This window comes from Camelus bactrianus, chromosome X, assembly GCF_048773025.1.
Source record: "Camelus bactrianus isolate YW-2024 breed Bactrian camel chromosome X, ASM4877302v1, whole genome shotgun sequence".
In the NCBI taxonomy this organism is placed as follows: Eukaryota; Metazoa; Chordata; class Mammalia; order Artiodactyla; family Camelidae; genus Camelus; species Camelus bactrianus.
In genome coordinates this window covers 61,805,792-61,821,111 of record NC_133575.1, presented here as the reverse complement: position 1 = coordinate 61,821,111, position 15,320 = coordinate 61,805,792, and the positions used below count along the sequence as shown (strand labels likewise).

At 37.5% G+C, this 15,320-nt stretch overlaps 1 long non-coding RNA gene across 1 annotated transcript in view; it reads right to left on the bottom strand.

The window, feature by feature from the left end:
• Window positions 1-228: 228 nt before the first annotated feature.
• LOC141576330 (uncharacterized) overlaps window positions 229-15,320 on the bottom strand; it is a 36,735-nt gene continuing 21,643 nt past the window's right edge. Inside the window, exon 3 of the long non-coding RNA XR_012504682.1 lies at window positions 229-363. This is a non-coding gene — a long non-coding RNA (uncharacterized LOC141576330). The remainder of the gene's footprint in view (window positions 364-15,320) is intronic.

The following is a 15,320-nucleotide window of genomic DNA, read 5'->3' as shown; positions in this document are numbered from 1 at the left end:
CTAAAGAATCCCAAGAAACACAAGAATGTGCCAGAAATGCTACCACCAGAAAATTTAAAACTCTGCAGGACATAAAATACTTGATTGGCTCTATGTTCTGAAGGCTGATGCCAGGCCCAAGATCTAAGGTAACTTTTTCTTGGGGAAGTTCAATTAGACATCAGAGCATAAAGAGTACATTTAAGCCTTACAGCCCTTATAGTAAACACAAAGCCTTACCAAAATATCACTTCCTTGATCCAGACTCTGGCAGTCATGGATGGCTCTCCCCAACATCTCAAACTGTTGCAGATGGCAAGAGTCCAAAGAGGTTCAGACAGTGGGTCCAAAAAGAAGCATGTCCTTCAAATTTCCTTCAAGTTCCTATGGAGGGGTGAAACTTCTGAGTTAAGAGGGCACCTTGAGCACACACATCTAATTTCATTACCTCTTGAAACCACACTAAAACTAAAAGGGATCTTTATTAAAGGCATACATCCACAAGAAGCAGGGAAATAGGAGAGGAGATAGAAGCAATTAAGTTTAGCAGACTGAATGCAGATGGCCAAGTAGCAACCAACTTAGCATGCTCAAGAAAGCATGATCCCATACTGGGAATGGGAAAAAGCTAAAAATAAAATATAAGTTTTATGCTGAGCCATCCTCAAAAGGTTCGGGGATACTGGCCACAGTTTATTTGGAAGTAAGGATAAAGAGGAGTCTGTGACCAATAGGCTAGGTTACACTGTGGTAACCAGAATCTCATAAGTTTAAAACATAAAAAGATCTGTTTATTGCTCACACTACATGTCCAATATAATCACTCAGGGAATGAGGCTTATAAGGGCTTCATCTTGAAAAATATTTTTATGATTGCCATAGCAGGTAAAAAGTAACATGGCAAATCATACATTTCGTCTTAAACATTCTGCCTGGAAATGGCATATTTCACCTGCTCACATTTAAAGGCCAAAACAACTCACATGGCTGTGTTTAGTCTCCAAAGTAGATTTGGAAAGTGAAATGAGGAAAGCTGAATTATTATTATATTTCCCTAGTGTCTACCATAAAGGAGGCTAAGAAAAGTAGTATTACTTGAAAAATGTTTGACAAGCAGATTTGAGCCCTAGATTCTTTCTCCACTCTACATTACCATGGTGTTAGACAACTCAACTCTTCCACTCTGACAGAAATTTGGGCATTTTTCTTCTGGGGGTGGGGGTAAGACAAAAGATATCTTGAATGAAGGACACCAGGTATAGCTAAGGATAGGGCTACTATATTGAACAGAGACTGCCTCCCTTAAGCCTTCTTCCTCCACTGGGCTCCCAGAAAGGCAACAGATAGGACTTTGCCTTTCAGGCAGGAAACTGGAAAAGAATTTGGTTGGGGACAATCTGGCCATCTTTAAGTGAAACTTACAACCATGCTGACAGTGAAGTGATAGAACCTTAAAATGAAGCTCACAGTCAACATGTCATAAATGTGAACTCAGAGATTCCAATCAGTAAAGAAGTAACAGCAGACAACTAAGAATTATGAGACAACAGAAAAGGCAGTTAAAAGCAAATGGAGATTATGCAAGGTAAGATAGAAGCAAGTAAGAATAGGATGTTTTACAAATGGAGCATTCAGAGAACAAAATAACCTCATGAAACTTAAAAACATGACACCAAAAAATCAAAAACTTAATAGAAATTTTTGAAGATAGTTGAGGAAATCTCAGAAACTGGAAAAAAATAACAGAGAAATATTTGGATATAGAAGAAAAAAGAAGATTAGAGGACAAGTCCAGAAGATCTAACATCCATATGATAGGCATTCCAATTGAGAGAAAACAGTGAAAATAGAAACAGAGAAATCATCCAACCATTAACAAATCTGAGAGAACATCCCAGGACTGAAAGCCATGGGTTCCTAGAAAAGGGCCACAGGGTGCCTATAACAATACATGAAAATAGGTCCACACCAAGTGACATTATTGTAAGATTTCAAAGTGCTTAGAGAAAAGAAGTTAAAGATTCTAGAGAGATATGAACAGGCCACATTTGAAAAATCAGGAATTAGAATAACTTTATTATTTTTAACATTTTTTATTGAATTATAATCATTTTACAATGTTGTGTCAAATTCCAGTGAAGAGCGCAATTTTTCAGTTATACAGGAACATACATATATATATTCATTGTCACATATTTTTCTCTGTGAGCTACTATAAGATCTTGTATATATTTCCCTGTGCTATACAGTATAATCTTGTTTATCTATTCTACATTTTGAAATCCCAATCTGTCCCTTATTTCTTAATAGGCAACACCAGAAGCTAGACAATAAAGAAGCAATGCTTTCAAAATTCTGAAGGAAAATTATTTCCAACCTTGAATTGAATCTTATGACCAGTTAAATTTTAGGGTAGCATGAAAATGTTTTCAGACATGTGAAGTGTGTGTTGAATTATGTCCCCTTGCAATTCATATGTTGAAGTTCTAACCCCCAGTACTTCAGAACATGACCCCATTTGGAAATAGGATTGTTGAAGATACCATTTTAGCTAATAAGAGATCATACTGGAATAGCGTGGGCCCTTAATCCAATATGACTGATGTTCTTACAAAAATGGGGAGTTCAGACACAGATACACACACAGTGAGAACACCACATGACCATGAATACAGAGATTGTAGTGATGTGTCTACAAGCCAAAGAATGCCAAAGATTGTCATCAGTCCACCAGAAGCTAGAAAAACTCTATAAAACAGTTTCTCCATCACAACCTTCAAAAGGAATTCAAAAGGAATTTTAGCCTCTAGAACTGTGAAACAACACATTTCTGCTGGTTAAGCCACTCAGTTTGTAATGCTTTGTTATGGTAGCTCTAGCAAACTATTATATAAAGTTTAAAAAAATTTACCTATCATGCACCATTCCTCATGTAGCAACATGAAGATGTATACTACCAAAATTAGATAATAAATGATGAAAGAGATAGACATAGGATACATGAAACTGGAAACCCTGAAAGGGTCATTAAAGGGTCAAAGGGAATCCTTAGGATAAGATGAAGGGAGATCCCAGCTACACACCTAGTGTTGAAGGCAACCAGTCTAGACTGGCATAGTGGAATTTAGGACAGACATGTCAAGCGCAGAAATCAGCAAGATTCCTGGGACTATGAGACTGTTTATTTTTCAAACCAAAGATCAGAGTACCTAGATGGGTTGGCCCAGAGTCTTCTGAGTACTTGACTTTACAAGATCAAGCACTCTTGAAGTTAATAATTTCCCCTTCATGCTGTATAGATCAATTGAGAATGATGACATAGTATGCTCACTCTATCTACCTACACTGGACTGTAATATATGTTTAAAATAAAATTTTATTGTGTTAATCTAATAAATTTTGTTACAATCACTAGCCTAGCCTGCCTAATAAACTAACAAAGAGTTTTTGCTTTGACCTGCTCCTGCGAGGATATTGGCAGTGGTGGGTTTAGAAGGAAAAAATATATATAAATCAGCTCACACTGTTTCAGATATCCATTATCTAATCCACACTACTGTCCTACAATATATCTCCACATTGGTGTGCATGGATTCACTCAAAGTTTTGCCTATAATGGGTTTATAAACTCTCAGAAAAACTGAAGCCAGACTATGAAACTCAAAGACTCTTTTTAGCTTTGATCTGTGGCAATATTTTCCTTTCCTTACACAACATGGGCTGTGCTTGCTCTCAGTTTTATTGATAACTTATCACATTCATTTATATCTAAATATTTGTTCAAAAATAACATAATATTTGATAAAACACAGAATAATAAAAAATGAGAGAAGCCAATCAAGAAGGCTGAGGAAGTCAGAAGATATGGCAAATGTTGTAAAGCAACAGAACTTTTTGTATTCTCTCCAGAACTTTTCCATGCCTTCATAGCTTATATCTCACCCCTCCTCTTCTGACATTCTAGACTTTCTTGATGACCCCAGTTCACAATGAATGCTGAACTTAACGCATAGAAGGAAATGTAAAAGTAATACAGTCTATCCTCTGTGTTTTTCAGATACAAAAATTGAGATGTGTCTTACACAAAGACACATGGATATTAAATGGCTGAACTGGAATTTAGACTGACATCAGTCTGCAAGCACGCCCTTTACATTGTTATGCTCTACTGCCTCTTCAGACTTAAAAGCTGAGCAGTGTGGACCTTCATGAAAAAAGGGTCTACATAATATAGAGACAGTAAGTATCTGGATTGGAGTGGAAGTTTGTGGGTGAAAAACCAATCAAATATATGATGAAGTCTTTCAGATGGCATTGATAGAAAGGCATTCAGTAAGACCATACCAGGATTTTTGTAATTTGTAGAATCTTGAATTTTTTTCAATGTCCAAGTTTGCTATTTTTTCCTTCATTCATTTTCCAGTGGTCACTAGCTTTAAAACACAAAGGACCAGTGAGCTTATTTGAAGAGCTAGGAAAAGAGACAGGAGTTAGATAAATGATGCCCTACTGTCCAGCCAGGCTTGAAGAAAGTTTGAGATGTTCCCCAAATACACTTAGTAATGGTAGCTCTGATTATATACATACACATATAGTGATTTTAGAGTGGTAGATTCTGCATCCAGTAATTATGAACATAAAAAAGACTGAGTTAGACATAGCTTCAACTGAGAACTGAATGAGGGGCTGACTTGGTACTTATTTGAATTTTGGAATATTCTGAAGCATTCTGGGCCACTATTTAGGTGGCATTTGGGGTCTTCTGGGTTATACATTTTTTATTGTACCAGGTATTGCAATTGGTTGTGGCAATAACAGAAATCCTATACTTCCTCTACTATCTATTGCTTCTCTATCTCTGTCTGGGATGGATATTTGAATATGGTGTAGTAGGTGGAAATATGTGAACTAGATATAGTAGAGTGATGGAAGACTAAGTGGATCCTTATAAATAGTAAAGATGAATGCACGGTGCTTAGTAATTTGGATAGCTTTTTAAAATTAAATGAGGAGGAAAAACCTCAAAACCCCAGCCCATGTGTAGTGGATTGAACTTTCTGGTCAGCTGTGCCAGACACCTGACAGCTAATATCTTATACCTTAAAGGTGGCCTTCATCTCCCAAAATTCCTGCATGTAGGGGGATATTTTTTCTTGGTTAGAAGAGCAGCTTCCTTTTAAAACATATGCAAGAGTGCCAGTTTCATGAATTTGAGCTCTTTTGGGAAGGCATGATCCAATTATAGGATTGAGAACATCAGTTTCAGTGATTTACAGCTTGTTTGTTTCAGTGTAGACCATAATTAGAGAAATATTTTTTAAAGTATGCCTTAGATTCTTAAACGTTCTAGAGGAATTTCTTCCCTTTCTTGAACAGATGATTTCGGTGGTGGGGGGCAGTATGAAAAAATACTTCAAATGTTACCATTCCCCAATATAAGGTAGAAATTTATTGTCATTCAGTGTTTATTTCCTCAAAGATGCATTTTGCCCATTTGAACAAGGAAACACTCACTTACTCATTTGATAAAAGTATTGTTTAAAATAGCGGCATTTTAGAAGCAACCTAACTGTCTCATCTTGGAAGAATAATTAATATATGATACATTCACATGAGAGATTATTCCAGTCATTAAGAATGATATATAAACATGTTTTAAAGAGTATGGAAAATGCTTATGATATATAAATGATAAAAACTAGAATACTAAATAATATGTACCATATGATCACAATTACATTAAAATGTGTACAAAGATAACACACTGGAGAGACTTGCCTCAAACTGTTAGCAGTAGTTCTCTCTCTCTTGTTTATGGAATTATGGATATTTATTTTATTTTTTAATCTTTTCTGTATTTTCCAAATTTTCTACAAAAAGCAGGTGTATATTTTATAGCCATGGAAAAGTTATTAAGAAGAAAAAGAAACATGAAGAAAAGAAACAAAGAGGAGATCATGGGATCTACTCTTCCTTTCCTATATAATCAAGAAAGTCTGGGCAGAGAATTATTAGGAATGGGTTCCAGGAAATCTCCCTTAGATGCAAATCCCAGACCCAGATGCAGGTCAGTTTTTGTAAGTAAAATACATTTGTTTCGATTGTAGGTGTTTTTCAAAAGCAAAGGGTGGGAGGAAGGAATAGTTTTATTTCAGTGGAGCAACACTGCCACCAAAAGAGAAATATTAAAGAAACCCCCATGACATGGGAGGGGAAGAGAGGAGAGGAAAGGAGAAGAAGGAGACTTTATGTATAGACTGATTTCCTGACTTTGACCAAGTCACTTAAGGGGATCGTAGGGAACCAGTTTTACCCCTCTCAGTAGTCACTAATAAACTGGTTATGGCTGGCATACTCGAGCCATTTAAGTGGCTTGAATGACGGGTAGATCTTTAGGGTTCTGGAAGTCTTCACCAGAGAAAATAAGAGAACCTATGGCAAGGGGGTGGAAAGATGGAATAATGGAATATGTTAAACCAGAGAGTCAGGATCAAGATCTCTGGGGGAATTGTTGAACAGTAGTTGTTAAATCATTCTTCATGGAATGCTAGGCATCCAGTGGAAGTGGCTCAATAAAGTCCTCATTTTAATCAGAGGGCCTCAGTTTATAATTTTTATGTATTAATTTTCTACACATAATTTTATTTAAAGAATAATGAGAATATCTAAACCACTGGCATAGAGCATCACGTTTTAGATGCTGGCTTTTATATGCTTATAGAGTCATGATGTATTGGAGGGTAAATTAGGTTTCTGGGAACAGGACTGGAACACTTATTCCCCTCACTTGGTCCTTTCCCTAGAATTAGATGAATTCAGGTTATCCCTAGATTCACTCATCTTTTGGGATACACTATATATTCTGGAATATTCTGGAAATGAGAGGTGGGTTCTCATGACGGCATTAGAGTTAAGCATGATACTACTGGAAATTCAAAACTCACTGCCCATTGTACTCCAATTTATCATCTGGGGATGCTGTGACAAGGCACAGGAGGTATCAGGGAGAGGAAAGCCATGAGTGTTTTAATAAGTAAGCGATATAGTAAAGATCCTATTGTTATTAGATTAAAGGGTTATAATATGCATCTTCAAAAAATAAACATTTAAAAATAATTCAATTCTGGGAGATCTTGTCAGTATAGCAGAGTCAAAGGAACTTGAACTCACCTCCTCTCATAAACACAACAAAACCACAACTGACTGCTGAAGAACTATGGATAAAAAAGGCAGGAACCTTCCAAAAAAGATCTTCTTCAACTGGAGACATAAGGAAAAAAACACAGCAGGATGATAGGAGGGATGCATTCATGATATGATTAGGTCCCATACCCGCTGGGTGGGCAACCTACAAGCTGGAGAAAATTATATTGCAGAGGTTCTGTCATAGAAGTGAGAGTTCTGAGCCCCACATCAGGCTCCACAGCCTGGGGTTTGGGCATCAGGAGGAGAAGCCCCCAGAGCATTTGGCTGTGAAGACCAGTGGGGAATAATTAATTGCAGGAGCCCCACAGGACTGGGGGAAACAGAGACTTCATACCCTTAATAAGTGTATATAGAATCTCACATGCATTGGGACCAAGGGTAAAAGTACTGATTTCATAGGAACATGGGCCAGACCTGCCTGCTGGTTTTGGGAAGTGTCCTGGGGAGGTCGAAGAGTGGGGGTAGGGGCTGAGGCTCACCCTAGGGACATAAAAACTGGTGGCAGACTTTTGGGAAGTATTCACCTACATGAGCTATCCTGGAGGCTGACATCTTGTTTGGGTCATTAACATCAAGACCTGGCCCCACCGAATGGCTTATAGGCTTAATTGTTGGGATGCCTCAAGCCAAATAACATACTGGTTGGGAAAACAGCCCCATCCATCAGTAGATGGACTGCCTAAGGCCTTCCTGAGCCCACAGTTGCCTCTAGACATGCCCCTAGACACAGCCCTGCCCAACAGAGGGCAAGGACCCAGCTCCACTCACCAGTGGGCAGACACCTACCCCTCCCACCAGGAAACCTGCACAAGCCTCTAGTCCAGCCTCACCCACAAGGGGGAAAACACAAGAAGTAAAAGCAATAATCCCACAGCCTATGGAAGAAGTCCACAAATGCAGGCCAGACTCTACCCTGGGACCAGCTGGCCCCTGGCCCTTGGGTGACGAGAGGGGAGTGCACTGCTGGGACACATAGGATGTCTCCCACAGAGGGCCACTTCTCCAAGGTCGAAAAATGTAACTAACTTACATAATACTACAAATAGAAATTTAGACAAAATGGGGTGGCAGAGGAATACACCCCAGGCAAAATCCCAGAAGAAGAAATAAATGATAAGGAGACAGGCAATCTACCTGAGAAAGAGTTCAGAGTAATTGTGAAGATGATCAGAGAACTCAGAAGGAGAATAGATGAACAGAGCAAGAAGTTAGAAGTTTTTAGCAAAGAGTTAGAAAATACAAAGAACAATCAAACAGAGATGAAAAATACAATAACTAAAATGAATAATACGCTAGAAGGAAACAAGAGTAGGCCAAATGAGGCAGAAAAGTGGATCAGCGAGCCAGAAGACAGAGTAGTGGAAATCACTATTGTGGAACAGAAAAAAGAATGAAAAGAAATGAGGGTAGTTTGAGACTTCTGGTATAACATGAAGCTCACTAATATTTGCATTATAGGGGTCCCAGAGGGAGAAGAGAGAGAGAAAGGACCTGAGAAAATATTTAAAGAGATAAAAGCTGAAAACTTATCTAATATGGGAAAGGATACAGTAACCCAAGTCCACGAAATACAGAGTCCCCTATAGGATTAACCCAAAGAAGAACACATCAAGGTGCATAGGAATCAAATTGACAAAAGTTAAAGATAAGGAGAAAATACTGAAAGCAACAAGAGAAAATCAACAAATAACATACAAGGGAACTCCCATAAGGTTATCAGCTGATTTTTCAGCAGAAACTCTGCAGGCCAGAAGGGAGTGGCATGATATATTTAAAGTGATGAAAGGGAAATACCTACAACCAAGAATACTCTACTCAGCAAGGCTCTCTTCAGATTTGACAGAGAAATCAAAAGCTTTACAGAGATGCAAAAGCTGAAAGAATTCAGCACCACCAAACTAGCTTTACAGCTTTAGGTGGAAAACTAGAAATAAGAAAATTATTAAATGGAAAAGCTCACCAGTAAAGGCAAGCATATAGTAAAGATAGGAAATCATCCACACAAACAAATAGGGGAGTTAGAAGACAAAAGTAGTAAAATATCTCTATCCAAACTAAGCAGTTAAAGGATACACAAAACAATTAGTAGTAAAATATGATATTAAAACTAGTAATTATGAGGGAAGGAGAGTATGAATACAGGGTATTTAAAATGCATTTGAAGTTAAGAGATCAACAACTTAAAATAATCACACACACACAAACACACACACACACATATATATATATATATAGAGAGAGAGATTTCTATATGTCTCACATATATGAGGTATCTTCAAAACTTCATGATAACTGCAAACCAAAAATCTACAAAATACACACACACACAAAAAGAAAGGAGAATCCAAACATAATGCTAAGGATAGTGATCAAATCCCAAGAGAAAAGAACAAAGGAAGAAAGGGGGAAAGAAGACCAACAAAAATAAATCAAAAACAGTCAACAAAATGGCAATAAGAACATATGTATCAATACCTTAAACGTAAACAGATTAAATGCTCACCGAATGGATACAAAAATGAGACCCATATATGTGCTGTCTACAAGAGACCCACTTCAGACCCAAAGACACATACAGACTGAAAATAGTGGGATGGAAATAGATATTCCATGCAAATGGAAACAAAAAGAAAGCTGAAGTAGCAACAATTAGACAAAATAGACTTTAAAATACTGTTACAAAAGACAAAGAAGTACATTACATAATGCTCAAGGGATCAATCCAAGAAGATATTAACAATTGTAAATATATATGCATTCAACACAGGAGAACCTCAGTGTATAAGGCAACTGTGAACAGACATAAAAGGAAAAATTGACAGTAACCAATAATAATGGGAGACCTTTAGACCCACTTACATAAATGTACAGATCATCTAGACAAAAAGTCAATAAGGCAATACAGGCCTTAAATGATACATTAGACCACATGGACTTAATTGATATTTATAGAGCATTCCATCCAAAAGAAGCAAAATACGCATTCTTCTCAAGTACACATGAAACTTTCTCTATGACAGATTGCAGACTCAGCTACAAAGCAAGCCTTAGTCAACATAAGAATCATATCAAGCATCTTTTCTGACCACAATGCTATGAGATTAGAAATCAACCTCTAGAAAAAACCTGCAAAAAACACAAACACATGGAGGCTAAACAATATGCTATGAAACAACCAATGGATCACTGAAGAAATCAAAGAGGAAATTAAAAAATACCTAGAGATAAGTGAAAATGAAAACACAATGATCCATAATCTATGGCATGTGGCATAAGCAGTTCTAAGAGAGAAGTTTATAGTGATACAAGCTTACCTTGGGAAACAAGAACAATCTCAAATAAACAACCTAAACTTACACATAAAGGAACTAGAGAAATAAGAACATACAAAACCCGAAGTTAGTAGAAGGGAAGAAATCACAAAGATCAGAACAGAAATAAATAAAATAGAGACTGAAAAACAACAGAAAAGATCAATGAAACTAAAAGCTGGTTTTTTTGAAAGATAAAATTGATAAGCCTTTAGCCAGACTTATCAAGATGAAAGGGAAAGGGCCCAAATTAATAAAATCAGAAACAAAAAAGTTGTTACAACTGACACCACAAAAATACAAAGAATCTTAAGAGACTACTATGAATAACTCTATGCCAAAAAAATGGACAATTTAGAAGAAATGTACAAATTCTTAGAAAGGTACAATCTTCCAAGCCTGAAACAAGAAGAAGTAGAAAATATAAATAGACCAATTGCCAGTACTGAAATTGTATCAGTAACTTTAAAACTTCCAACAAACAAAAGTCCAGGGCCAGATGGCTTCATAGGGGATTTCTACCAAATAGTCAGAAAAGAATTAACACCTATTCTTCTGAAATTGTTCTAAAAAATTGCAGAGGAGTGAACACTTCAAAACTCATTTGATGGGGCCACTATCAACCTGGTATGAAAACCAGACAAGAATATCACACAAAAAGAAAATTACAGGCCAAAATCACTGATGAACATAGATGCAAAAATTGTCAACAAAATACTAGCAAACTAACTCCAACAATACATTAAAATGATCATACACCATGATCAAGTGGGATTTATCCAAGGGATGCAAGGATTTTTAATGTCTGCAAGTCAATCAGTGGGACACACATTAACAAGTTGAAGAATAAAAGCCATGTGATTATCTCAGTAGATGCAGAGAAAGCTTTTGACAAAATGCAGCATTCATTTATGATAAAAACTCTTCAGAAAGTGGGCATAGAGGGAGCATACCTCAACATAATAAAGGCCATATATGACAAACCCACAGCTAATATCATACTAAACGGTGAAAAACTAAAAGCATTTCCTCTAAGACCAGGAACAAGACAAGTATGCCCTCTCTTGCCACATTCACTCAACATAGATTTGGAACTTCTCATCACAGCAATCAGAGAAGAGAAAGAAATAAAAGGACTCGAAGTTGGAAAAGAAGTAGTAACACCGTCACTGTCTGCAGATGACATGATACTATATATAGAAAATCCTGGAGGGGAGAGTATAGCTCAAGATGTAGAGTTCATGCTTAGCATGCATAAGATCCTGGGTTCAATCCCTGGTACTTTCTCTATAAATAAGTTAACAAATAAACAAACAAATAAAATACACACATTCATACATACATAAATACATTAATAAAATAAATTACCCCACTAAAGAAAGAAAATCGTAAAGAGGCTATCAGGAAACTACTAATTTATCAATGAATTTGGTAAATTTGCAAGATATAAAATTAATATACAGAAATCAGTTGCATTTCTATACACTAACAACAAAATAGCAGAAAAAGAAATTAAGGAAACAATCCCATTTACCATTGTATCAAAAAGAATAAAATACCTAGGAATAAACCTACCTAAGGAGGCAAAGGACCTGTCCTCTGAAAACTATAATACACTGATGAAAGAAACTGAAGATGACACAAAAAGATGGAAAGCTATACCATATTCTTGGATGGAAGGATCAATATTGTTAAAATGACCATACTACCCAAGGCAATATACACATTCAATGCAATCCCTATCAAATTGCCAATGACATTTTCCACAGAACTAGAACAAATAATTTTAAAATTTATATGGAAACACAAAAGACCCCAAGTAGCCAAAACAATCTTGAAAAAGAAGAATGGAACTTGAGGAATCATGCTCCCTGACTTCAGACTATACCATAAAGCTACAGTAATCAAAACAGCATGGTACTGGCACAAAAACGGACACATAGATCAATGGAACAGGATAGAAAGCCCAGAAATAAACTCACACAAATACAATGAATTAATCTATAACAAAGGAGGCAAGAATATACAATGGAGAAAAGATAGTCTTTTCAAGAAGTGGTGCTGGAAAAACTGGACAGCTACCTGTAAAAGAATGAAATTAGAACATTCTGTAACACCATATACAAAAATAAACTCAAAGTGGATTAATAACCTAAATGTAAGACCAAATAATATGAAACTCCTAAAGGAAAACATAAGCAGAACATTCTTTAACATAAATTGCAGGAATATATTTTTCAAATCAGCTCCTAGAGTAATTGAAATAAAAACAAAAATAAATAAATGGCACCTAATTAAACTTAAAAGCTTTTGCACAGACAACAAAGGAAGCCATAAAGAAAATGAAAAGACAATCTATGGAATGGGAAAAAATATTTGCAAACAATGTGATCTACAAGGGATTAATTTCCAAAATACACAAGCAGCTCACATAGCTCAATATTCAAAAAACAACCCAATCAAAAAATGGGCATAAGATCTAAATAGGCGTCTTCAAAGAAGACATACAGATATCAAACAGGCAAATGAAAAGATTCTCAACATCACTAATTGTTCAAGGAATGCAAATTAAAACTACAATAAGGTATCACCTCACACTGGTCAGAATGGCCATCATCAACAAGTCTATAAATAATAAATTCTGGAGAGAGTATGGAGAAAAAGGAACCCTCCCACACTGTTGGTGGTAATGCAAATTGATGCAGCCATTATGGAGAACAGCATGTCCTCTCTTTTGGAGCCCAGACTAACTACCTAACTGTGAAGACAAGTTCTTTAAATCAGAGGTTCATCATTGCTTTCAACACACACTTGCATGTGGTGACAATATCAAGATGGTGACTTAGGTCGTTCCTGATTAAATCCCCTTCATAAGAAGACCAACAGACTAAGGCCTCACCTGACCATAAAGCTCTGCCTCCTGCTTTGCCTAGAATCCAGCCAGTGGCACATCCAACTGGGGAGCACAGCCTGAGACCCCACTAGAATAAGAGCAATTGCTGAGCCCAGCGTGCAGCTCTGCCCAATTGCAAAGTCCAAACAGTGGCACTGACCTGCTGGGAAATACAGCCTGCAATGTTGCTTACCCAGAAGTGATTGCAGAGCCCAGCAAGTGGCCCCACCTGACTGTGTAGAAAAGCCAGCAGCCTCACAGAACCAGGGATCCTACACAGTAGTCCTACTTGAAAATGGAGCCCAGCAAGCAGGTCCACCCAGCTGTGGGGCCAAGCAGGTAGTACAACCACCCCACAACCTCAGAGGAAGGACAGTAGCCTTGCCCAACTGCAGGGCCTCGTAGAAAGAACTGCCTGTTGTACATGCTACCAGCTATCCTGCCCAGTACCCCAACCTGAACTGGCTAGTGAAGATCTTTTCCTTCTGAAGCAAATCTGTAACATCTGAAAGAGAAGACTGCTGTATCAAATGTGCAGATACCAATGTAAGGAATCAAAGATCATAAAGACTCAGTTAAACATGACACCACTGAAGAAAATGAAATCTCCAATAACTGAGCTTAAAGAAATGGAGAACAAGGAACTGTATGACAAAGAATTCAGAATAATATTCTTAAAGAAGTTCGTGAACTACAAAACCACAGAGACAACTAAATGAAGTTAGGAAAACAATTTGTAAACACAATGAGAAGTTCACCAAAGAAATAAAAACCTGAAAAAAACCTCCCAGAAATCCTAGAGCTGAGAAATACAAGTACCAAACTGAAAATTTTAATAGAGAGCTTCAAGAGCAGACCTGATCAAGCAGAAGAAAGAATCCATGAATTTGAAAATAGGTAATTTGAAATTATCCAGAGGAACTACAAGACAAAAAGACAAAAAAAAAAAAAAAAAGAATGAGAGAAGAAAGCCTACAGAATTTATGGAATACCAACAAGATAACAATACATATGCATCATGGGGATCTTTCCCAGAAAAGAAGGCGAAAAAAGTCTGTTTAAAGGAAAGATGGCTGAAGACTTTCCGGAAGTTGGGAGGAGATGGATATTCAGATTTATGAGGCCCAAAAGACCCCAAAAAGGTTGAACTCGAAAAGAGCTATACAGAGACACATTATGTAATTAAGTTGTCAAAAGTCAAAGACAGAACTGATGTTACCAAGATGGCATAGTAGGAGACATCAGGCTCCATCCCCCAATGAAGATGAACAATTAGACAGCTATCCTTGAACAAAAGCTCTGTGAGAGCTCTGGAGTCGACTTAAGAAACTTCAGTAACACAGTGCGATGAAAAACTTGAGACTAATCACACGAAAAAGAAAGACAGTTTAATTTTGACTGCATCATCTGACCCCCAAAATCAACATTGCTCAGCACCAAAAAGGAACTCCCCAGCTAGAAAGAGTTGCCCTATCAGGAAAAGGAATGGTGGGATGAGCATCCAGTTTCCCCAGCCTTCTCGGACACTGCATGAAGGTCCCACTTTGGTTTCATACTGCCCAGAGACCAGTGAAGGTGAGATTTTTAGAGGCAGCAAGGAACAAGGGAGAAAACCAGGGGCTACCAGTAGCAGCAATGCAGAAGTGATTGCCATTCCCAGTTACATGCTATGTAGACAAATTCAGCAGCATTTGCCACTGAAGAAACCAATGGCCAGTACAGCCACAGTGGACCCCTTGCAGATTTTACTGGCTTTCATCCCACAATCATTTACATACTCTGTCACCAACCACCTGAGTCTCTGCCCCCTCTCTCTGCCCTTTCACCCCTACTGGAGCCCAGGAACCACATCAGCACCCATCCCAGGCCTCTGGGGCTACAAATGTGCAAAATGCTAGCCTGGACTTGTGCAGCTGACTTCCACCACCATG